Raw genomic sequence first — 26,242 nt, 5'->3', positions numbered from 1 at the left:
CAGGGCTCTCATCATAATGTTAACTCTTTGTGTTACCAGAAGTATCCCTATGGCAACCAAAAGTAACATCAAACTCACAAAATCAAATAGAAAAAAAGAAGTTGAGTTAAAGTAAGAACTCTTCTAATTATTAAGCTCAGCAATACAATTATTATGGCAAAGGAAATAATATATTGTTGAGATCTTTTTAAGAGACAAGCTTCCCTACTCTTACTCTAATCTCCATGCTTAATAAAAATGATTAGTTTTTTGTGGGGGTGATTGTTGTTTTAATTAAAGACTATGCAACAGAAAAGATTTTGATTATAAAGCAACCCCAAAATACCACCACGCTTTGTGCCATCTCAGCCTCCGGCACTTGCTGTGCATACCATCACACTATAGTTTTCCTAATCTGCCAACTAAAGGAAAAACTAATTTTTTAAAATGGGGATGGCAAATTCTTGTTTTCTGTAAAGCTACAGACTCAAACTGGTCTTCTCCAAACCTCACCTCTGCCTGCTTTCCCCCAAACCACTTGATGTGTGACCTTGTCAATTCACTTAACCTCCCCATGTCTCTAATCCCTCAGCTGAACAATTAAGTTGTGTTCCCTCATCTCGGGAGAATATTGAAAGAGACCACTATTAATAGACTAGTCTTGCAAAGTTATTTGCTAATGCAAAACCACTATATGAGGGTTATGTCCTAAGGGCCACAATGCAGTGTAGTGGGAAAAGACGTGGAGTTTGATGGAATCGGGTTTAAAGTCAGACCCTAGAACTTATCAGCTGCCAGAGACCTCAGACAAGTTACATAACCTGTAACCCTCGGTTTATTTATTTGCAAAATGGCCAAAAAAAATACCATCTTACTTTACTGCTGTTGTAAGAATCAGATGAACTAATATAGTATGTAGATACTTGAAGTGCCTGGCACAGAGTAGGTACTCAAATGTCACTTTCCTTTGCACCTACTAAACCTCTTGCAAGTTCTCCTTTACACCTGTACTGGAAATGCCCTAGGTAAGCTCCACATGATCTCCCACCTGAAAGTCTGCAGCAGTCTTCTATGTTCCTATTTCCAGTCTCATCACCATCCACCCTTTAACATCCATCTTGCCATGAGCAAGTGTGACTTTTGGAAATACATCTCTCATACTATGTACAGATACTTAACAACCTCCAGGAAATCCTACAGAGTTAAAGCCAAAAGCCTCATCCTATCTAATAAAGAGGTAGTATGATGTCCGCCACAAGATGGCCAGCAGGGGAGGGCAGCTGTGGATGATCAAGCCATTAGGAGAGGGCTGTTGGAGGGGACGAGGCCTGCAGGGGAGGGCAGTTGGGGGCAACCAGGCCTGCAGGGGAGAGCAGTTGGGGGCAACCAAGCCTATAGGAGAAGGCAGTTGGAGGGGACCAAGCCTGCAAGTGAGGGGCGGGGAGGGGAGACCAGGCCTGCAGGGGAAGGCAGTTGGGGGTTACAAGGCCAGCAGGGTAGGGGCAGTCTGGGGCAATCGGGCTTGTAGGAGAGGGCAGTTGGGGGGGACCAGGCCAGCAGGGGAGGGCAGTTAGAGGCAATTGGGCTGGTAAGGGAGCAGTTAGGTGTCAATCAGGCTGGCAGGCAAAAGTGATTAGGGGCAATCAGGCAGGCAAGCAGTTGGGAGCCAGCAGTCCTGGATTGTGAGAGGGATGTCTGTCTGCCCTTTTAGGCCCAATCCCCAGGCAGTCAGACATCCATAGAGGAGTCCCAGATTAGATAACATGCAGGCTGGATTGAGAGACATCCTCCCCTCCACCCCTCTTTGCACGAATTTCATGCACCAGGCCTCTAGTAGAGAGAAAGACCTTTCACTAACTGGCACTAGCCAACTTTAACTCCCAATTCTAAAACTGTCTTGTGCTGCTCTTCCTACCCAACTCTGAGCTCATCATAATCTCCTAAAACCGCTGCATGTACTGGATGTTGGCCCCACATCCAGTCTGCCAGATGAGCACCTCTTTCCACACAGCGCTGAGGTGTGTAGAAGCATGGAGGCCATCTGACTTTCTGCAGCCTCCTGTTCTGGTTTAGTCACCTGTGAAGTCACCAAAGGAAGAGAAGGAGAGCGAGAGCACTCTGAACACAACAGCACAGTAGGCAGCAAGAAGCAGAACAGATCCAGCTCTGTCTTCCTGATCACACTGAGAGGGGGTGTCACAACTGATGCCAAGGAGAACAAGCCACTATTAGACTGACTGCAGATGAACAGCAGAAACCAACCTGTGCCCTGCAAAGGCCTACACGGTAGCAGTGTTCATCACTAGCTTAATTGCAAATCCCCACAGCTGGCCTGCAGCTCTGAGAGCCTGAGTTCAGGGAGGACTGCCAGCTGTCCCAGAAATCCCCAGAGCCCAGCTGTCTTGCCTTCTGGATACAAACTTCTCTGTGGAGTGGAGGCAGGTCTTCCTTGAGTTAGAAGACATTTCCTAAGCCTTCAAAATTTGGCAAAATACCAGAACTAACTTCTGGATAAGCACTGTTACCAACAGTAATGAAGATACCACTCAGTTCTAGAATTCCCTGGCACTTACAAAGGTCTTTCACAAACATCACCCATACTGAACCCTCACAGCATCCCAAGTTACTGACAATTCTATTATTATGGGTGATGAAACAACTCTAGAAAGACTAAGTAACTTCCCCATGTGCCAAGGAACAGAGCTGAGTTCTTCATATGCACCAATCCTTGTATCTGCAGAACTGTCCAGCCAGAGAGCAACGGAGGAAGGGAATTACCACTGGGCCATTCCAGAATTTGCTGGCTTCCTGAATGAGTCCTCTCTGATCCCTTTCACACACAGAGCCCCAAAACCAAGTTAACGGGAATAATTTCCTACTCACTGGCTTAAGGTCAGAAAATCTCCATATCACATCTATCCGATGCACCCCAGAAAAAAATGTGTGATTCCAACCCGTCTGGCATTGCCTATCCCTGCAAAAGAAGTGGGAGGAAAGTCCACTATAAGCACTTTTAATGTGCCAGGCACTGCATTTCACATTCTCAACGTTATGTGATCACACAAAATTTTTCCAAATGTGAGGCAGCTGTTACCATCCTGATTTTCTGATTAGAAAACAAAGGGTCAAGAAGCCTAACTTGAAGTAGGCCATTCAATGAAGTGGACATCTAAACCCTAGGTATTTCTAACCTCCTTACTTTATTCTAGAAAATATAGAAACTTTAGCCAGGAAACATGGCTTCCTTTGAGGAAGGTATGCTGGAGACACACAATTTCGAATGACTATTTACTAAAATACAAACAGCAGCCATAGCTATAGCCCTGCAGCTCCCTGTAGATCTAAAGTACTCAGTTTCATCTCCAATTTCTCCTCTTCTCCTCCATCAGTGACTCCTTAGAAATTTATATTAGTCTCTTATCTATTCACATTAATAAAGAATGCTTTCCTCCTGAAAGTCATTTTTCTGTAAGTGACCCTAAGGACTAGGAGTAAGAGAACTCTTAGTAAAACTGACTATAGTTACCCATGAGTGTCACAATTTCACAAACCATTCATTTTTTAACTCAACAATTATCCCCAGCAAAATAAGTCTCACAAGATTCTGACCTTAAATACTGAGTGTAAGCAGCATTGATTTAAAAGCCTTAAACTTATCCGTTTATTGGCAAACACATTCAGGGGCAGTTATTCACAGCATCTGGTTCAGAAATTAGATACAGAGTTAGCTGTAGATTGATTAGTGCTTAGTATAAAGAAGAAAAAGACTAATTCCTGTATTATTCTTGGCTCAGTAAGCGACAATCTTGGCTTGGATCCATGACATGCGGCTCAGAGAGACTCCAGGCCCCATCTGTACAACAGGAAACCTGGGCAAGCCAAAGCTGTGTTCTGACAAGTTGTGTTTCCTCCCACCGGGAGACTGAACACCTCTGCAGAGAGCCAAGGCCCACCCCAGCCTGCTCACTCTCCCAGTGGCTTGAACATCCCGCTCTTGCTAGGAAATAGCACTCCAGTGCCAAACCAGTGAAACTCGGAGGAACGGCTCCTTAGTCAGAATAGGGACACACAATGAAGAAAGGTATGCAGAGGTAATGAGGCCAATTAATATCTGTGGTGGTCATAGTCACAAGAATATTTAACGTTTAGAGAGCAGTATGTGCTGGGCACTGTTACAGAAACTTCATGTAGATAAATTAGCATTTAATCCTCACAACCCTGTAAAATAAATGTTATTATAATCACCATTTTAAAAACAAGATACCTGAGAGACAGAAAGAGAAGGGAAGGTCTAAGTCACATCTATCTAGCCACTAAGTGGTAGAGACAGGATTCAAACCTAGGAAGTCTGGGTTAGATTCTTACAATCCTAAACGCTATACTTCCTCATGAGTATACCTGGCGATATGTTTGCAGATGCAATAAACTGAGCAAACACCTCTTTGGGGTCTATTGCTGTGTGGCTGAAGTTTGTATGCTGAAAAACAATCCTACAGGTTCAACCACTAATGAGTAGCCTGAAGTTCAGACTTATAACTTATCCTTTCCCCCTCCCTTCTTTCATTCTACCTATTTTACCTCTTTCTGTCCGCCTTCCATCATATAGAATACATGGAAAGAATTTAAAAAGTATGCAAAATATAAGGAAAAGCCCCTTTCATATCAGAATGTTTTCTACCTCTCCTTCCCAAAGGCAGCCATTGGCATAAATACACATATAAACTTGAAACAGAGTATTTAGGGCATAAACACCATTGAAAGTCACTCAACAAATGGGCAGGAAGCAATTTGTTAAGACTAAGAATGAAACCAATTTCTGACTGAGCAAACCTCCCATACACTTTGGGTACCCAACTGGACTATTATGAAGCAGTCACTGCCTTGTCAATATGCCTATTAAGACAATCTATGAAAGCTCAGGGAAATAATAATTGATCATTAATAAGTGGTCATTTCTAACTCACCCACTCTCCACCCAAAAAGCTTCATGTGTACTTAAAAGTTAGTTTTCCCAGTGATTTTTATCTAATAAAAAAAAAACTCAAAAAATATGTACAACTCATTTTTCTAAACAAAATGGTTTGGCTTATACTGCCTATTATTATTTCTGCTTCTTATTTTCCTACACTCCTCCCCTTTTACTTTTTTCCTTCCACACCTTTTACTGCTTATTATTACCATGGAACAGAAAGAGGTTTGAAGACTGGAAGCAGGGGTTTATATTTTATTCCACCCCCTAGTTTCAGGGTGACTTTGACAAGTACCATAATTCCTCAAAACTCTGTTCTTCCTAACCCTGTAAAATGGAGATAGGAGCAACAGCCTTTGTGGACTATTTAAAATGAAATGATGCTTGCGGAAATCCTGGCTCATAATAGGCACTGGATACTTATTAGCATCCCCTCTGCCTCCTCACTTAGGTCAGAACTTCAGTCTGAACACCAACAACAGCCTTACTCCTCTGATTTTCCCAGTTGCCCACATGCTGTACCAAAATATCACACACAAACCAATTGCAGCCATTTACAACTGTGTCAGCAAGTCTTAAATTTTCTCATAAACGAATGAGAAAACAAGTAAATGCACCAAATGTCCTCTGAAGTTTACACAAACGGGGGTCATTGTCACAATTTAAAGGTAGTCAATGTATTCAGATTCCTTGTAAACTTCTGGTTCCCAGGTCCTGCATTCCAGATACTTCTCAACCTGCTTATGCCATCAGCCTCTTCAGCCCAATTCAAAGACTCAGATGTGGCCCACCCTTTTCCTGCTTTCCCATGCCCTCCTCCTTTCCTGCCTGTAATGCCAGGGTGGTTTTTAAAACAAATGAGAATGGCACTCAAGAAGCAAAATGAATTCACTTAGCTCTGTGCTCCCTTCTCCCTTGCTGTTATTTATTTTTGTGTATTTCACTAGAAGCAACATTTGTCAACATGGCAGCAGAGAAGCCTCAAGCCAGGGAGAACTGTTTTTGTATAAAACAAATAACTTAAGCAGTGCAGGAGCAGTTTTGAGTAAAGCTGCCATATGAACAGTCACATAGTGCAAAAATGGTGAGGCTGTGTGTTGGCTGCAGCAGCAGCTTGAACAACCAAAGAAACAAATACTTTATAAGGGGAACAGCTAAATTGGTTCTTTACACAGAAATTCAAGGAATTTCAATCACATGATCCAATAACAGCAAATGGGCCTAGTCCACAGCTGAAAAGATAAGGGAAGGGAAAGAAGGCGGGGCCTGCAAAAACTAGGGGGGCCTGCGAAGAAGATGAAGGAATAGGACAGTGAAAGCTAAAGGGTCCGGGTTCCTTTTTAAGGTGATGTTCTAAAATTTTGGTGATGGCTACCTACTAGTATATCTATGAATATACCAGAAGCTACAGAACTGTACACTTTAAATTTGTGAACTGTTGTATGTAAATTTCCGCTCCTAAAGTGTTTAAAAGGGGAGAGGTGGGCAATGGTGTCACAGGAATAGGAGTTGTTGAATAGGAAATGCCTATTGAATCACCCTCACTGACCTTTAGATGCCTGAAATCTACCAGCCTCACCCCTATTTATTAATCACTGCATGTGCCATCTTGTATAATCCTGACGGCCAACTTTTCATGACAGTATTCCCAATGTATGGGTAGGGGGTCTGGGACACACAGACAACTAAGTCAGGTAGCTCTCACCAAGGCCCACACAATCTTTCCCGATCACCTCACGGCCTCCCTGGTCAAGTAATCACACCACTGAGTACCAATGCCTATTAGTGATTTTTTCCCCAAAAAAATAACTAAATTTGTGCCTATGCAAACTATTTTATTGAAACTAAACTTGTCACAAGGGCTTTCTGACACATTATTTGTCTCTACTCTTAAAATAATACCAAAAACAAGCTTGTTCAAGACACACTTTTCTCTAAAAATCTCACTCTATATATAGGGTGGGGCAAAAGTAGGTTTACAGTTGTTCATATGGAAAATAATACAGTAATTAATAAATAAGAATACAAGAATAAACTCTGTTTCTTGTACTTACAACTATAAATCTACTTTGCCTGACCCTGAATAGTGTCACTCTTGGGAACATCCAGTATTATTGGAGCTGCCTATTTGCCCCAAGTGCCATACTTTTATTTTAGTAACTATTGTATCTCTTCCTCTTGCAATTAATGGGAGTTTTTTCTAAATGTCTATGTACATCAGAAAAGAAAACTTATTCAATCACACATAGGAGATTGGATAAGGAGGAACCAAATGGAGCTTCATCAGTCACTGTTACTATGGAAGTAAAGTTTGATAGCTTTGTCACAGCTATTTGTCACTCAATCACTTTTTTCAATTTTATCATCAGGTTTTTCAAAGATGAGGCTGTCATTTATTTGATAACTAGGACCTTACAACAATAACAATGATTACAATTATATCTGACTTTTATATAATACTTTCAATTTTTTCAAACCATGAGGCTATGCCAGCCCTTTTAAAAATTAGAGATGTGGTCTCCCCATACATCTACTTTCCCACCTATTTCATTCCTCTGTACAGATGCCTAATCTAAGAGAGCTTTATCCCAATAGTGTGTGAACTTCTGAGATAAGGAATCTAAAACTCCAAGCAGAGCTATTTTTAAAGGGAACATGAGCTCTCTCACACAAGCTTGATAGAATCTTATCCACACAAAAATCAGTAATTTTGTATTAGAAAAATTCCTATAAACTTTCATATTAGAAAAATCCATTGTTATAAGAAATTTTAAAGAAAAATTCCATATATACATTCTATCTAGCTCAGCTGACGTAGCTCAGTGGTTGAGCATGGACCTATGAACCAGAAGGTCACAGTTGGATTCCCAGTCAGGTCACATGCCCCAGTTGTAGGCTCGATCCCCAGTTGGGGTTGCACAGGAGGCAACTAATCAATTATTCTCTCTCATCATTGATGTTTCTATCTTCCTTCCCCTCCTTTACCCTCTGAAATCAATAAAAAAATATTTTTTAAAACATTCTATCTAGATTGGATTTGGCTATGAAATATTTTTTATTATGAAAGAAAACAATTAACAGTGCTAGCTGATCTATATTCTACCATTTTTTTCCATGTATAAGGCACCCCCATGTATAAGGCAACCCCCACTTTTCCAACCCAAAATTAAGAAGTCAATATTTTAAACATTTTGCTGGTTTTCCTCTTAAGGCCTTCTTCTTTTTTGACATCTTACAGAGTTGTTCTTCCTGTTTTCTCCACTGTCTGATCATACACTCAGTGGGAGGAGGTCCAAATTGTCTCTCTGCAGCTCTATTTCTATGCTCTTTTGCATAGCTGATTACATTCAGTTTGAATTTTGCAGAGTAAGACAATCCCTTATTGGTATTTATCTTTTTTTTTTTTTTTTACATCTTTATGGGCTCTGGTCCTTGTTGAATCTACACATTCTCCACTTCCAATTACAGCATCGACTGATGTTGGTAACAATAAGACTCATAATTGGAGGAAGCCTGTTTGACAAGTTATGGGCAGCTTTTGTAACCACATGGCTCCCTCCTCAGCTGACTTCCCTGTATAAGATTTTCAGCCTAACAATTTTAGAAAAAAATATCATCTTATATACAGAAAAATACAGTACTTAATGCAGAAACCCTATGAATCTGCATACTTCATCCCCATTTTATGTATGGAAAAGTTGTCTAACAGTGATTTAGGAACTTACCCAAATTCTCTTTCTCTCTCTATCAATATCAATATCTCTACCTCTACTTCTACCTCTACCTCTACCAATACTTCTACTTCTACCTCTATCTCTATCTCAGAGAGCCAACCTAATACTTGAAGGCAACACGAGTAGTGGTAAACCTCAGGCACCGAAACCTGAGACATCCATCTTTGCTACTTCCTAGCTGATCATGAGTAAGCCCTTTCCCTGTGTATAGAATAGAACTAATAATGCCTTGCAGGTCATCCTGAAAAACAAAACTAGATCACATTTTTAATGCTCATAGCCCAGAGTTTATATTCAACAAATTATTCATGTTTTGTTTCCATCACATCACTGTATACTTATATACCATATAAGTATAATAGCCAGCCTTTATGGAGAACTTACTATGTATAAAGGCACCATTCTAAATGCCATCTCCAAGGTCACAACACAATGGCACAGTTGGGATTCAAACCTAGGCTTTTTGACAGACAGAGCCAAGGCTCCTACCCACTATTTTGTAAGGCAGAAGTGCAAAAAGTTAACTTTGCAGATAACAGTATGTAAGTTTTCATTCCTAAGAGCAATGGTTCTCAGAATCTGGTTCTTGGAACAGGAAGATAGAACAAATACAAATTCTTGTCCCTGACACTAACCTCCTGAATCAGAAAGTGTGGCCCAGCATTCTTTGATTTAGTAAGTGTATTAGAGTCACCTAGAGGACTTGTTAAATACAGGTTGCGGGGCCCAAGCAATACATATGCTTAGATTTTGTCTATAGGCAAAGACATGCAAGAATGCTTGAAAAGAAAATGCCAATAATACCCAACTCTAGCTTCTTTTTGGCCACCATCCCTCTACAGTCAGCTCCTAAGACACAGACTTATAATGGCTGACGTTGATGTTCCTTCTCCATCATGTGAAGATTTGTATTTGCCCCATAAACTCCATTCTTAACCAATTAGTCAATTTAAGTCCCCCAGGATGGTTCCCCATCTCACTCAGCAAAAGACAAAGTCCTCACAGTACCTACAAGGCCCTATATGATCCATGACACTTCCCCATCCATCCTGCAACCAACCTCTTCCGGAATGCTTCTCCTATCTCTCTCTCTCTCTGCTCTTCTGCTTCTCACTTTGCATCCTTGCTGCTCCTCAAATATGGCAAAATGTACCCACTTACAGCACTTTTACTTAGCTATAAATGGGTAATTTTCTAAGAAATACTACACAGCTCATCTTCTTTCCTTGTCAAGTCTTGGCATAAATGTCATTTTAGAGAGGCCATCCATGACCCCAAATCACCATTTTAGCACATACTTATTCCCAAACTCTGAATTACTTTTCTTCACAGAGCGTATCACCTCATATACTCCAAACGTTTACCCGTTTATCTGCATGTAGCTTGCTCCTCCCAAGTAGGAGGTAAATTTCAAGAGGGCAGAAACTGTTTTTGCTTACTGTTTATGTCAGAAAAGCCAAAAGGAGAGCCAGGTATCTATTAAGCATCTATATGTTCAATGAATAAATAAATGGAAAACCCCAGTTAATGCCAATGACTGCCCCAAATAGCCAAATCCCATTTTTAAAATGTTGGTGCATGGACTGGCATTGTTTTTGTCTTTTTATTACCAGTAACACAATTAGGCAATGCAACTTCCAAACCCACACAGAACACTCAAAATCCCGTTTTTCAGAAGAAATGACATGTACCATGCAAACAGCAAGATTACTTTTTCTCTTTTTTTAAAAAAATATATTTTATTGATTTTTTTTTCCAGAGAGTAAAAGAGAGGGATAGAAAGTTAGAAACATCAATAAGAGAGAATCATCGATCAGCTGCCTCTTGCACACCCCCTACTGGGGATGTACCCGCAACTAAGGTACATGCCCTTGACTGGAATCGAACCCGGGACCTTTCAGTCCACAGGCTGACACTCTACCCACTGAGCCAAACCAGTTTCGGCAAGATTACTTTTTCTAAGCCCACACAAATATTACTTCCCCTGAACGTAATTTCTAATTTACAGACAGCTCCAAAATATAATCTATATTGGAATTTGCATAAAACTCAACAGACCTGCAGCAAGATATTAAATTTTAAATTTGCATGCAAGAATGACCAAGTAATATTAGTCTAGCCAAGGAGATCATGTCTGTAAACCTGAGAGCTTGCAGATGTAATGAGAAGAAAAATTGTACACTTCAATGAAAGCAAGTTGATTAAAATGCTCTGATGTAGATGTAACAGTGCAAGGAAGGCAAAGTGCATTTCAGATTTCATAACCTGGGCTCCCACAACATAGATGAGATTCACTGCTCCAGAATAGGGCGATGGGAATTGGCTACATCGGTAAACAGTAACAGATGCCCAAGGTAAACATCCTAAGAGTCTGAACTTACCTATCTGGCCCTACATTCCCCGAAGAGCCCTTTAGATCAAGGAGATACATAACCAGCAGTGACTGATAGCAATATGGTAACGTTATTAATCTCACCAGGGATACTCCCTAACCTATGTATTCTGTGTGTGTGTGTGTGTGTGTGTGTGTGTATGTGTGTGTGTGTGTGTGTGTGGTGATGTGTGAATACCGTGTTTCCCTGAAAATAAGACATTTTCCGAAAATAAGACCTAGCGCATGGAAAGATAAGACATCCCCTGAAAATAAGACCTAGTGCAACTTTGGGAGAAAAAACTAATATAAGACACTGTCTTATTTTCAGGGAAACAGGGTAGCAAGGGTTTCTTGCTCCCTAAAACAGTGTTTTTCAACCTTTTTTGGGCAAAGGCACACTTGTTTCATGAAAAAAATCACGAGGCACACCACCATTAGAAAATGTTAAAAAATTTAACTCTGTGCCTATATTGACTATATATAAAGTAATTCTCTTGAATAGGAATCAAATAAACACAAAGAAAGTATTTTATAATTACTTTATTATGAAATATTAAGTAAACAAAATAGTGAAAAATTATAAAATTCTTGTCTTGTCTGCACCTACGGCACACCAGGCAACATCTCGCGGCACACTAGTGTGCCGCGGAACAGCGGTTGAAAAACACTGCCCTAAAAGACTGAAAATGCAGAGGTGAATTACTCAAGGACCTGTTCTGAAACAATTAAGGTGATGAGTAAGAAGAAAAGATGTTTAAGGACTGGACCTCAGGGGACCAAGACTCTGCTCTCAAAAAGTAGCCAACAGCAGTGCAACACTGCAAAAGGCCTTCCAGGAGAAGAGGGTGGGTGCTCACAGGTCAACAGCCAAAGGAGACTATTTAAAGTTTAAATTTTAAACTTTGTGAGGAGCCTGTTTACGCTGCTTTCATCTTTTTCAAATGGGGATTCTGAGTGGTATTTTATTTGAAAAATAGTGTTGGTGTTCTTAAAGTGTGGGAATTACTGGTCGAAGGGAATGGATCCTAAAGAGAAATCAGGAGATGAATAATCAAATACTAATCCAAACATGGTGCCTTTATGGCTATGTGGGCTTGGTCTATTCCATCTCTATAAATCCCTCGTCATTGGTAATCTCTATTTCTAGATATTTACTCGAGAGTGATGAAAACACATCTATAAAAAGAATTTACACAAATGTTCACAGCAGTTTTATACATAGCAGTCCCAAATTAGAAACAACCCAAAAATCCATCACAGAATGGTTTAAACACATTACACTGCATCCATACAATGAGACACCACGCAGCAATACAAAGGACCAAACTCTTGATACATACCAACAACCCCTGGTCAGCCTTGAAATAGTTATGCTGAGTGAAAGAAGCCAGACATAAAAGACTGCATATTATATAATTCCATTTACATAAACTCTAAAAAGAGAACACTAATCTATGATGCGGGAAGCAGATCAGTGGTTGCCTGGGACCAGTATAAAAGTGGGAGATTAACTTGGGTGGGGGAGTGAAAAAAATGTTCTTTATCTTGATCATGGCGATGATTATTGTTCTAAATCCATAGAACTATAGACTTAAAATAGATGCATTGTATTGTATGCAAAAAAGTAAATAAAAAATAAAAATACATGTCCTTTCTAAGCCATGACAAAGTTATTAAAGAACAAATGAGGTATGCACTGGGGATTACATAGATAAAGGATAAAGCCATAGTAAACAACACATTTTTAACTCCAAAATACAATAGAAAAAATATGATAAATGCTAGTGGTGGCACTTCTTTATGCCAGGAACTTAATTAAGATCTTTACATGTATCAACTCATCAAGTCAACTAGTCCTCATAACAATCCTATCTAATAAAGCAGGAATATGCTAGTTGACACTCATGCCATCGCAAAGTCAACTAGTCCTCATAACAATCCTATCTAATAAAGCAGGAATATGCTAGTTGACACTCACGCCATCACTATGGTGACATCCATAGTCAATAAGGAGGGAATATGCTAATTGACTGCCCTGCCCTCAAAGATGGTGGTACCTACAGCCAATAAAGAGGGAACATGCTAACTGACTGTCACACCCTCAAATATGGCAGTACCCACAGCCACAAGATGGCAGTACCCAGTCCCCTTAGCCCTGCTGGGGTGGCAGGCACAGGGTCATTCCGCACACCTGCTCCAGAGTCCCCCAGTCCCTTCAGCCCCCCAGCCACCCAGGGCCAGCCCAAGGTACATGCAAGCCTTGGATGGCAGCTGCTCAGCCACCCAGGGCAGGCCCAAGGCACAAGCAAGCTTCAGATGGCAGGTGCCCAGCTGCCCAGGGCCATCCAAGGCTCAAATAACCAGGACCGGCTGATGCTTGCACTGCCGACAATGGCAATAGCAGAGGTATAATGGGGCATTGCCTTCCTCTGATGACACGGTTGCCTCCTGCCCCTGAGGGTCCCAGACTGTGAGAGGGAGCAGGCAGGACTAAGGAACGCGCCCCCCCCCCCTTTCCAGTGCATGAATTTTCATGCATTGGGCATCTAGTTGTTTTTATAATACTTTCCGTAACACAAAAGAGTTAACTGAGACACTTGCTCAAAGCCATAAGAAAAAACTAGAGTATACAAATTTGGATAAGCAAAGGAGAGCCTTACAGGTAGCAAAGTACTGGTCTGGAAAGCTATTTTCCCATCTAAAGACAAGAATAAAATTGTTGATGCCGAAACCGGTTTGGCTCAGTGGATAGAGCATAGGCCTGCGGACTGAAAGGTCCCAGGTTCAATTCCAGTCAAGGACATGTACCATGGTTGTGGGCACATCCCCAGTAGGGGGTGTGCAAGAGGCAGCTGATTGATGATTCTCTCTCATTGATGTTTCTAACTCTCTATCCATCTTTCTTCCTCTCTGTAAGAAATAAATAATATATATATATATATATATATATATATATATATATATATATATATATATTTTTTTTTTTTTTTTTTTTAAAGAATAAAACTGCTGCCTCCAAGCCAGAGACACCAGTATGCAGAAGGCCTTCCCAGTCAGCAGAGCAGAAAGCTGCACAAGAGACACACCTTTTTTTCATGGATTTGGGGAATAGCAAATAAAAACAGAGGCTGCTAGAACAGAAAAAGAAAAGTTGATAACATCTATATATAAAAGTAATAAAGTGGTTCAGAGGCAACAAGTTAACAATTAACCACTTAGTGTGTGAGGCCTCACTGAGTTTTAAATGTATTCTCATGAAACCTTCATATAAAATATTATGCTGTGAAGAAGAATATTCCTCAGGAAAGAATCAGGAAATATTATGAGAATCAGGAAATATTATGCTGACCATTTATACATGTAATAACTGAATCTTAGGCAGATAAGATAATCTACAAAGGGTACATACAACTAGCAAATAATAGAACCCACAGTTGAATCAAAGTTTATCTATCTCAAAACTACTTATGTTGCTTAAATCGACTCCCACTACAAACTCAGTGAAATTAGAGTGTCAAGGAAATAACAATTTTTAAAAAATGAAAGTACAGACATCCAACTAAACCTAAATTGTCTCCAACTGTCAATATTTTTTGATACTCTGACAGCCGCTGAGCTTAACACGCATATACGCCAGGCACAATGATAAGGGCGATAGATATAAACTCAGGTAATCTTCATCACAGTCCTACCAGGTAGAAGAAAAAAACCTTCCCTCCTAGAAGTGTATACCCAGTGAAGGGCAAATACAGACATTTTATATCCATGGAAAGAAAAAGCATTTACTACTGAGGCTTACTAAAGGAAATTAATTGTAAACAAAGAAACTGATTAGCATAGATAATTCTAGAATATTATCTATAAAAGGAATAATAATGTCTAATTTACGTATTTTCAAAAAGGAAAAACAGAACTATTAGACTTAGTTGGGAGTAGGAGGGTGATCAGTTAAAGACTGGTCACTTATATTGTCCAAGAGGGTTAAAATGCGAATTAATTTTAGGCATAAAGTATATGTCATTGCATTTCAAGGGTAACTACTAAACGGATACAGTGTCTATCTTCAAAACCAAAACAGGGTAGAGTGTGTGTGGGGGGGGGGGGGGGGGGGGGGGGGGGGGAATTTAAGTAGAATAAGAAACAAGAGGGAAATGTTGGTGCCAGAATTTGAATCCAGGATGTCCATCTTCCAGGGCTATTTATAAAGCAGTACTTTGCCCTGTACAAGGTTAGCTCTCAGGGAATCACATGAGTCCTTAGGAAACAAGCCTATGACTCCTGCTTGTCATTTTTTTTCCCAAGATTTGAGTTCTCCTGGATGCATTTGATGAGAAATTATCAGGACAGGCCACACTCCATACACCATAGTCATTTTTGGCCTCTTCCCAGGAAATCTTTACAAGCAGGCTGGCAAGTCAAAGAAATGGTAACTAAAATCAGCACTTTTTTATAGCTAGAACTATCCAAGCCCAGCACTATTTTTACGTTTGTCTAAAACTTAACAATCCCCATGTTTCTCACACCCGAGGAGCTGTGCTAACCTCACACATGGACTCCTACTGAAAACAGTTTTGACTTAGGTATGTTTATGTCAAGGATCTTTAATTATGTTTCACAATTGTGTCTTCCTTTCTTTCAGTTGCCTAAAACTTCAACTGCAGTGCTTCGGAAGTAAATTAAATAAAGATAAGTTCTTGTCAATCAAAGCTGGCTTTTCTCCCCCACCTCCTGTGGTTACTAGTTCCAAACGCTGCCAATCAAGAAAAATCCTGCACATCAGCTGTCATTCATTCCTGTCTACATGATGCTGGTCAAACTTCATTAGGAATAGTGTCCTGATCAAAAGCTAAAAGCCAATCATGTCCACAGAACACAGAAGAAGCAGCTGGTCTTGTCTAGCCAGTGTCTGGCACAATTCCCAGTCCTGGAGGACACACATAGGGCCAGCCACACCTCCCCAGGGCCAGGAAATGCAGTTAGTCGTGTTTCTGGCACATTTCAGGTTGCTGTAAACTACATGTTTTCTGTTGATTTTGCTACCACCTCATTAGCCCGCTAAGGGTAGTCTTCCTCAGGTAGACAACTGGGAGTTTAGCAGTCCTCTCATTCATTAGCTGGTTATGCACTGAGGGACTGAAGCCAAGTTGCTTTTTTGTCTCTGATCCTGAAAACCGCAGGGTCGACCCTCCCTCTACATACATACATACACACACACACACACACACACACAGTCACCACTGTCCACACCACCACAGCATCCACAGATTCTCAGACTACATACACTAACTATATCAAAGAAGTACTAAAAAATCAGAATATATCTGATTGTAAAAACCTCAGACGCAATTCTTTCAACTCGAATGTTTACTTTCAACTGTGCTGACATTATATTGTTGTTAATGACACTTACTTAAGTGAAAGAAAAGGTAAGAATTAAAAATGCAGCCCTTTGAGCACTTAATGAAACAGCAAAATAGAAACCAAGTAGAATCAGATTGAGGTGGTCTGGATGGTTGTTTTAAACTTGCACAACTCTTTATTCTCTGGCTAGACTATCCTGCCTGTCCCCAAAGTTGAGTGCAGAAAGCTATACACCCAAAATACGTCCATGCTCTTCATGATCTGAAGTCCCAGATGTGTGTATCTACATTAAGAACTGGGCTGTGTCAATACGCAGGTGTGGAATGACTCAGAGGTGGGCCATTCATACCAGAAGAGGCATTTGCCTGGGTTCCGAGTGAATCAGTTCAGTTATTAGTAACAGAAGTGGTTATTTAAATGTATGATTTCATCCTAATTAAAACTAATGGGGGAAAGAATTTGCATTTAACTGCCTAGTAAATAGCTCTCAGTTGTTTCCCTTTTATATCTGAAGGGTAATAACAAGGTAAGGTTTTCAGGGCAAGAGGAGAAGGAGGTAAAGTAGGTGGGGTGCTATCCCACCCACCCACACACCCTACCCCCCTACCCACCCCACCAAGATCATAAGCTTGGTTTTATACCATATTCCTTTCTCTTTGTGGTTTTTTAACAACCTCAACCCATCCAGCCCTGCAGGCCAAAACCTAATGAAACATTCCATCTTAGAAAGCTTAACAGTCCAGTACACCTAACAAAACCACCCAGGGACACCAGAGAGCATCTTGTATGTACATTAATAACTGCAGGATATCTGATTAGGAGAAGGCAAAATAAGAAGCCATTAATAGGAGCCTTCGTCTCCCTCCTCCACACTGATTAGCCAAAGGACAACAGCAGCTGAATCACAGCTAAATCCTACCCACAAGGGACCTGAGGCAACAAAGAGGAAAACACTGTTACAGCAGTGCTTCTCTGGGGAAGCTGCTTTAAGTCATTTTGATTCTTGAGTCAATCATGCTTGCCACAAACCAATAAGCATGTATAACGTGAGCAAAGACTACATTCTGTTCCTTCCTTCCTTCTGCTTAGCATAAGGTACCCAGCATACTGAATTGCCCTGCCAACCAAATTGCTATTTGCAAGGCCTCCAGAGAAACTCCTAGCATCTACAGACACTTAAATGTTTACCCTAAGAGCACAAGCCATGTCAGCCAGAAGATGGAAACGCCGGCCTCAGGACAGCCACTGTATGTTCTAGGAAGAGTAAACTAAGCAGGTGACTTGAAACAAATGTTTTATTCTCTCTGTGCCTCAGTTTCTTTATCTGTAGCATACCTCTACCCTGGGGTTATTGTGGGAATCAAAGGGATTAAATCACATAAAGCACTAGGAAGAATGCCTAATGAGTAAATATTCTAGCTTGCTTGCTGGATTCCTCCTCCTTTCCTCTCCTCTCTCTCCCTCCCTGCCTAGGCTTTCTTTCCATACACCTATCTCCCCTTCATTCCCTTCATTCTCCTCATTCCTCCCTCCCTCTCTCCCTCTCCAAGTGAAGAAAAGTAGGTAGGGGAAGGAGAGAAAAGAGATAAAAAGGAGGGGGAAAAGAAGAAGGAAAAAAGCCAAATCAAAGAATGTGGTTTAGATCTACACTAATAAAAGGGTAATATTCTGCACTAACTGGTTTGGCTCAGTGGATAGAGCGTCGGCTTGCAGACTGAAAGGTCCCAGGTTTGATTCAAGGGCATGTACCTTGGTTGTGGGCACAACTCCAGTAAGAGGTGTGCAGGAGGCAGCTGATCAATATTTCTCTCCCATCAATGTTTCTCTATCCCTCTCCCTTCCTCTCTGTAAAAAATAAAAATTTAAAAAATCAATAAATATGTAATTTTTTTTTAAAAGGGGGGGAGAAGGAGTAATAGCTAATTAGACCAGGTGACCGGACGTCTTCCCGACATCCAGTTTCCTTCCAAACAGTTAGGGAGTGACCAGACCTTGATTGGAGAGGGTACAGGCCGGGCTAAGGGGACCCTCCCCCCAGAACATAATTTGTGTACCAGGCCTCTAGTCTACACTAATAAAATAATAATAAAAAAGATAAATATGCAAATTGACCATTCCTCCACAACACCCACCAGCCAATCAGGTGTGGGTATGTAAATATCACAACAAATATGGTGGGTTAATTTGCATATGTAGGTGTGGAACCAAGACTGAAGGCTTGGGTCTGAGTAAAGACTGAAGACTGAAGACTGAAGAGGCTTGGCTTCTCTGCCGTGACCAGAGCGAAGGCCCGGGTCCCGGGTGCCGGAAAAAAAAACTGGTGCTGGCAGCCAGGGTAAGGAACGCCTAGTGCACAAATCTTTGTGCAATGGGCCTCTAGTATATATATAAAAGACTAATATGCAAAGTGTCCCCTTGGAATTTCGATGGGGAAACTGGGAGTTCTATCACTTGCTGTGATGTGCACTGACCACCAGGGGGCAGCGTGGAACAAAGGAAGGCCCCAGTGGACTGCCAGCAGCTGGGAAAGTGAGCTGGGGAAAGAAGGCCCCAGCTGGTAGCTGGATAACCCTGATAAGCCCTAATTGCCAGCAGGCCGAGGGACCCTACCCATGCACGAATTTTGTTCACTAGGGCTCTAGTATATAGATAAAACCTAATAGCCAACCCCACTCCTACCCTTTGCATTTAACTTTACCCCATCCCAAATATGTAGGGGATAATGGCATCTCCCTTTCACAGACACAGCTTTCCCTCCAGCTTTCCCTAAGAAACCAAAGAACCTTGTCAAAAAATCATTAAAAGTTACCAATAAACATATAAAAAGATGCTCAACATCACTAATCAGCAGAGAAAAGCAAATTAAAACCACAATGAGGTATCACCTCACACCTGTCAGAATGGTTACCATCAATAAATCAACAAACAACAAGTATTGGTGAGGATATAGAGAAAGGGAACCCTTGTGCATTGTAGGTGGAAATGCAGATTGGTTCAGCCACTATGGAAAGCAGTATGGAGTTACCTCAAAAAATAAAAAATGGAGCTGCCTTATGACCTAGTGATTCTAGGAATATATCCCAAAAAACCTGAGATACTACCGTATTTTTCGGACCATAAGACGCACTTTTTTTCCCCCAGAAGTGGGGGGAAAAAGTCCCTGCGTCTTATGGTCCAAATATAGCCTACACATATACTTTTAAAAAAAAGTTTTTTTACTTGCCCGGCTCTGTGTGGTCTCTGTGTGCTTGCCCGGCTCTAAAATGGTTCTAAATGCTGCTGTTTACTTTACAGGGTTGATTACATGTGTTTATGACTGTGATGTTGGGTTTTAATGCACATAAAATATTTTAGGACACTATTTGTTTCAGAATCTTTTTTTCTTCATTTCCCTTCTCTAAAAACTGGTGCGTCTTATGGTCCAGAGCGTCTTATGGTCCGAAAAATACGGTAATTGGAAAGAATATATGCACTCCCATGTTCATTGCAGCTTCATTTACAAGAGCCAAGATTCAAAGCAGCCCAAGTGCCCATCAGTGGATGAGTAGATAAAAAAAAGGTGCGATACATTTACACAATGGAATACTACTTGGCCATAAAAAAGGTTATCTTACCTTTAGAACAACATGGATAGAACTAGAGACTAAGGGAAATAAGCCAGGCAGAGAAAGATAAATATTAAAAGATTTCACTTATACCAGGTATGTGAAATCTAATGAACAAAATAAACTAACAAACAAAATAGAAATAGACTCATAGATATGGAGAACACACTAACAGCTGTCATGTGAGGGGAGTTAGGGAGTTCAATGAAAAAGGTGAAAGAATTAAGCAAAGAAAGAAAGGTTTCATAAATATGGACAACAGTCTGATGATTACCAGAGGGAAAGGGATTTAGGGTAGGTAAAAGAGGATAAAGGGGGGGATAAGTGGTAAGGGAAGGAGATTTGATTTGGGATGGAGAACACACAATAGAATATACAGGTGATGTACAATATTATAGAATTGTACACCTGCAAACTATATAATTTCATTAACTAATGTCACCCCAATAAATTGAGTAAAAAAAAAAAATGTTTTAAGCTTTCCATAAATCCCATACTTTGAGATTGGTGAGGGATGTGTAGATTTCCAAACTTTCTGCAAGTCAAAAATAAATTTGCTGGTAGAGAGCCAACGTTCCCAATTTGATTTGGCAGAATATACCCAGTTAAGATGTCCTCTCAATGTAATTACTCATGCTCTATCAATGAGCAGTTTAGCTATTGACAATACCTGTTGCAATTTCATTTTTAAATGTCAATGACTTGTTTGGGTTCACAGTAACAAGGCTTTTTATATATGACAAGTAAGCAAGACAAATGATAAAAACAAGAGGGTGAAGAAAATAAATAGGTATTATATAAGGAGCTACCTTTCAAATGTCCCTGCTGTGACTGTGCCTTGAGCAAGGCAGGCTGCTTCTCACCTGAGCAGGTTGAAACTCAGGGAGTGTGTCACTGTCACCCACCTTCTCAACTGATGCCCACTGTTCGTAGTGGAATATGGGCTGGAGGAGAAGGCTAGGGGAGTAGATAGGTGAGCTTAAACAAGTTAGGTGACCTTGAGGCAAGTTATTTAACCTCTTTGTGCCTTAATTTCCTCATGTATAAAATTAGGATAATTGTGAGGACTACATAAATAAACACATATAAGCACTTAGCACAGCACCCCGTACTTTAATAGCAGCTCAATAAATGCTAGCCTCTTGATGGGATTCAATCCAGTTAAATGATTAGTATTTACTTTGTTAAAAAAAAAAAAAAAAAAGGCAAAAAGGAAAACCTCATACACTATTGCAGGATGTCACAAATACAAATATATATGCAGGACCTTGAATAAATGGCTCGCCCCAGAGAAAAACTGAGACAGGGTGGCATCTGCAAAGAAGTAGAAAGACCAGCCCTTCCTAGCACCCACCTGCTCTCACTACCAACTGGAGCTCTGCATGGGACAAGGCCTGGTGCTGCCAGTCCTTTTGATTTTCCTAGAATTACTCCAAATCTGTATTTTTACGTGACATCTCCTGGCTTTTAAATGTTTTTTGAAAACACCAAGTAGGTCAAATAAATCATGCCCGGGGCGGGACCAGGCTCAGGGACTAAATGAAGTCTGGGGACCTCTCCTATCCAAAACCACCAACAGGACCTCCTAAAAAATCCACCAAAAAGAATACCATGTAGGTGAAGACTTTCAAACCACAGAAGGAAGGGCCCACAGAAAGTCTGGAGTGTTCTTTAAATCACTGGACAAGAGGTGGCTGGTCCTACAGCAGGTGCTTCCTTGCTGATTTACAGCCTGTTCACTGAGAAGTTTTGAGTTGCTAATCAGCTTAAAGCTGATACCGTATAATGCAAACATTATCTGAAATAATTCAAATGCTTTTCATGCATAATAGTGGGCAAGGATAAAGATGAAGTGATAATACTTCAGAGGTGTCAGAAAATATCCCCATTAACCTAGACCATTCACCCACCCCACAACAAATTCTTACTTCCTTCTAAGAACAGAAACATACTGTAACAACTGAAAATCACAGGAAACATCCAAGGAAACATCAGCCAACAGCTTCCTCAATCCGTGTGCCTAGGAAATTTCTTTCTGTTTCTCACATGACTTTGGTTTACCACAATATCCTTGCTGTTCTCATTCCCCTCTGCCAAATATGGATTGGAAAGAAAGAGATGAGAGCCAAGAAACGAGGATGAATGGCCACTGAGAGGAGGAGGCCTGGATCACTAAAGAGATGGATGATAAAAGGACAATTCTCCAGAGCAACAGGAAAATAAGGGTTCCCAAAGTACCATCTTAAAACAATTTTAACCTTTTTCAACAAATGCATATATTCAACAAATATGCACTGAGTACCCACTGATGCCAAGTGCTGGAAATGCAACACTAAAGAAAATCAAGTCCCTGCACTCACAGAGCTTACTTACATCCTTGGGTCACCCATACTGTGGTCTAAGACTTAATCTTCGAAGTAATATCATAGACTTCCTAGGTCATAAAGGATCTTAGAAATCTTCCCATTTAGCACCGAGTGTAAGAGGTACATTTCATCCAGGGCTTTCATTCAACCAACATTTCACTAAGCCCTGCCCTCTGGGCCAGACTTCCATGCTAGCTGTCAATAGTCGTGAACCACGTAAGGGTCAGTCCTTATGAAGCTCACAAACTCCTGTTGGGGGGCTGCGCAGCCACCTTCACTAAGCAGAACTCATGACACTGCAGTGGTGTTTGCAGCCATTCTGGGGAGTCCCAGGCTTCTCGTGAAGGGTCCCTACTTACTAGCTTCGGGGAGAAAAGAGGCTACCTTTGCTCATGCCCCTCAGCCCACTTACGCCTGAGTGGTTTGCATTTTGGCAGCAATATTGTCTTATATAGAAGTTTTTAAAAAATGTTCCGTTTAGGACAACCCCTCACAAAATCATACTAGGTTCAAGACTCGAAAAAGGAGAGGGGGAAAGTATCCTACAAATTGTCCGTGGAAACCTGGGGCTTTTGAACAACACAGTGGAGTTGTCTGAATAGCAAATGTGCTTAATCATAAGAATCAGCCTCCTGGGATCTATCTCAGAGCTATGGAATCAGACTTTCTAGGAGGAAATGCCTAGAAATCTGCATGGTTAATAAATGCCCCCAGGTGGTTATTTATTACATACTTTTTTTCCATATTTTTACATTTATCTTTGTTGTTTAAAGTATTACAGATACCCCCTTTTATTCCCTCCCATTAACCCCTCCAACCTGCACCGGCCCCTCTCAGACCTTCTCCACACTATTGTCTGTGACCATGGTTAATCTCTCCCCATTCACCCTCCTACTCCTGCCCTGCCTTTGAAATTAATAAGTGTTTATGAAATCCTGAAATGTAGGAAAATAATCCTTAACACCTGTAGCTTAAATAAAATAAGAGGAACATTTTTATGCTTGCTTCCTTGCATTTTTATTATATTGGTTTCTACTTATCTTTACACCTGTCCCTAATTCCCTCTGCCCTCCCTGAGCCCACTGATTCAAGTAGGATCTAGTTAATATAACACACGGGACACTCCTGTATTAAAGCTGGGTTAGAAAAATTAGTGTGTCGACAGAGACTCTCAACTGAGAAGACCTCAATTTATATAAAAATCTTTGGAGCCCTTATAATCTTATTGGCCATCTGTAGCACAAAAAGGAGTTCTGGAATTAGTAGAGCTAAGTGTCTATATAGCAGTAGATACTCTGGAAACTTAAAAAAAAGGAGGGGGGGGGGGAGGAACGTTCCCATCTTGCATTTGAGAAAAATCTGTTAAGCCCCATCCCACAATTTATAAGGGCTTACAGGATAGAAAAATATCAACATGTGTAGCTTGGTAGTAACGACATATGTAAAACCGAGACTTCTCCAGCCATGGCTTGTAATAGGATTCCCACTATCTCCCCCTTCATCCTGCCCCTCATTCCCAGTGATTCAAACTTCAATGAGAAAGCAGAACTTCATCTATTTACACTGCAGCAGAATTTTTTTAAAAATACAAGCCCCTAAGCACCAGAAGAGAAAGACATTTTTCCTTACCTAAGACATTAAAAATAAAAAAAATTAAAAAAAAATTAAAAAAAAAAAATAACAGAGGGACAGAGTTATTGTTGGCACTTAAATCTGGAACATTAGAAAAATGGCAGTCCTTCAAACTCCACACGTAGAGAAGCTCTCCAATTTAAGCTGAAAATGGGAAATTAATTTTCAAGTCTCTGTCTAAGACACAGCTTTTAAAAAGGTATTAACCTACATTTGGAGATTAATGCAAACACAGCCATCTTGTTTTAGTGGGTACAATCCAACTTTTATGAAGACAAAGATGGATTCAGGGTAATTAAGAGCTTGTCCAATATCCAGAATTTTATGACTCTAAATATTAGCGAAGCTGGCATTCTTACCAGCTTCGCCTCAGAGCTATTGCGTTATAAATCCTCAGTGGTAATGAAACACCAGCTAAAAAGAGGTTGAATATGTCTCATTTAAAAACCAGGCTTCCCGTGGAGAACTACCCTGGCTTTAATATAACTTACAGCCCCTCTTAGAACATTAACATTACAGGGAAAAGGTGAGTGGTTTGAGATTTTTTACTTAGGAACCCCAAAGAAGATAAACAAACTGCAGGAAGTGTGTTTTTAGCGACGCTGAGAGTTGTGGAACTCCCTGGAGCCAAAGTCTAGGAACACCTTGATGACTTGAGCAGAAAGGGCAATACACCTACACTGGGGATGCTAGTGCTGGTTTGTGAGGTACATTCGTAACACTGTGTGTATTGTTCATAGTAATGTAGCATGGTCACAAATACAAAAATCCTAAAGTTAACATCTCATTAAAAAATAAATAAATAGGATACTCCCAGCTGCTGCCGCAAAACTTTTAAGTGGTCCCTCTAACTACTTCCTTTTCGGAGGAAGGTTTCACCAAAATCATCATGTTTGCACCTCTCGCTACAAGTGGACTAAGGGATCGCTTATGGACATAGACCAAAATACTGAAGAAGAAAAAAAGTAGTCATCACTTCTCAAACTTCATTAAATCAAAGACTCTTGGATACAAAGCTCCTAATGGCAATTTCTCCTGTACTTATAAGGCCTCCAAAGAGCTAATCACACAGGGACTATATCATAACTTAAGAAAAGCAGTTTCATCAAATTTGCCACCCATTGACTAAATAGGAGAGTGCCCAAGATTCCTGTGTCCCAGCCCTTAATAGTGATAACACAAGCAAAGCTTGTCATCTCTACCCTACCCTCGGAGGAGAGAAGTTACAGGTGCCCTGTGCACCTCTCCTAGGCCAAAGCCAATTCCCAGTATCCCCAAAGCATAAAAAGGACTTGATGGATTGGAGTAGATGAAAATATGTCATGCATTCCAAAATTAGCAAAAATCTACCTACTAAATACAATTGGCCATGTTCTTCTCAGAGACAACCTTAACTGGAAACTAAACATCAATCTATAACCAAAGGTGTATTATTCTGCCTTTCTCTGGCCACTAGGCACTCACCCTTCGTATGAGAAACAACATCCTCTTCCTAAAGGGACAAATCCTATGGAATAAAAATTGGGTGAGGAAAAATAAATTCAAGTTGAGACATCATGTCACACAGAGAGAAAAATATAAATGTATCATCAATACTTGCTTTTTTGTGTGAACTGTAATATCTAGCTCACTAAAGGATTTTCCATGCTGCTTCTACTAGAAAAACACTCAAAAATTCAATGTTCATCTGAATGTTTTAACATCCCATAGCAGGTAGATACTGGCTGTTTTCTAGAGATGATTTTCCATAACACTGAGCAGAAACTTGAGATTAAAGCTCTGCTAGCTCTGACTAAAATTAATTCTCTACAGCTGTTTAGGGAACTTGTATCTTGGAAAGAGAGACTCAGCTGACTAAAGTAGTCCCCCCAACCCATGCAGAATATGTCCCAAGACCCCCACTGGATGCTTGAAATCGCAGACAATACCACACCCTATATAATACTATATTTTTCCCATACATATATTCCCATAATAAAGTAAATTAGGCACAGTTTATAAATAAGACATTAATAATAAACATAATAAAATAGAACAAAATTATAACAATATCCTAACATATAAAAAGCCAGATGCCGTTACAACCTAAATGACCAGATGGACAACCAAAAAGCAGGCCAGGCAACCAGGCCAGCAAGGAGGCAGTTGTGGGCAACCAGGCCAGCGGGGATTGGGGAGGAGGCAGTTAGGGGCGACCACGCTGGCAGGGGGGACAGTAAGGG

At 40.6% G+C, this 26,242-nt stretch overlaps 1 protein-coding gene across 9 annotated transcripts in view; it reads right to left on the bottom strand.

Moving 5' to 3' along the window:
• Nucleotides 1–26,242, bottom strand: part of AUTS2 (activator of transcription and developmental regulator AUTS2) — a 1,013,113-nt gene that overhangs the window by 866,230 nt on the left and 120,641 nt on the right. The window lies entirely within an intron of this gene.

This window comes from Pipistrellus kuhlii, unplaced genomic scaffold (assembly GCF_014108245.1).
Source record: "Pipistrellus kuhlii isolate mPipKuh1 unplaced genomic scaffold, mPipKuh1.p scaffold_m20_p_4, whole genome shotgun sequence".
NCBI classification, from domain to species: domain Eukaryota; kingdom Metazoa; phylum Chordata; class Mammalia; order Chiroptera; family Vespertilionidae; genus Pipistrellus; species Pipistrellus kuhlii.
The sequence above is the reverse complement of the archived record's forward strand: the minus strand, read 5'-3'. Positions and strand labels throughout refer to the sequence as shown.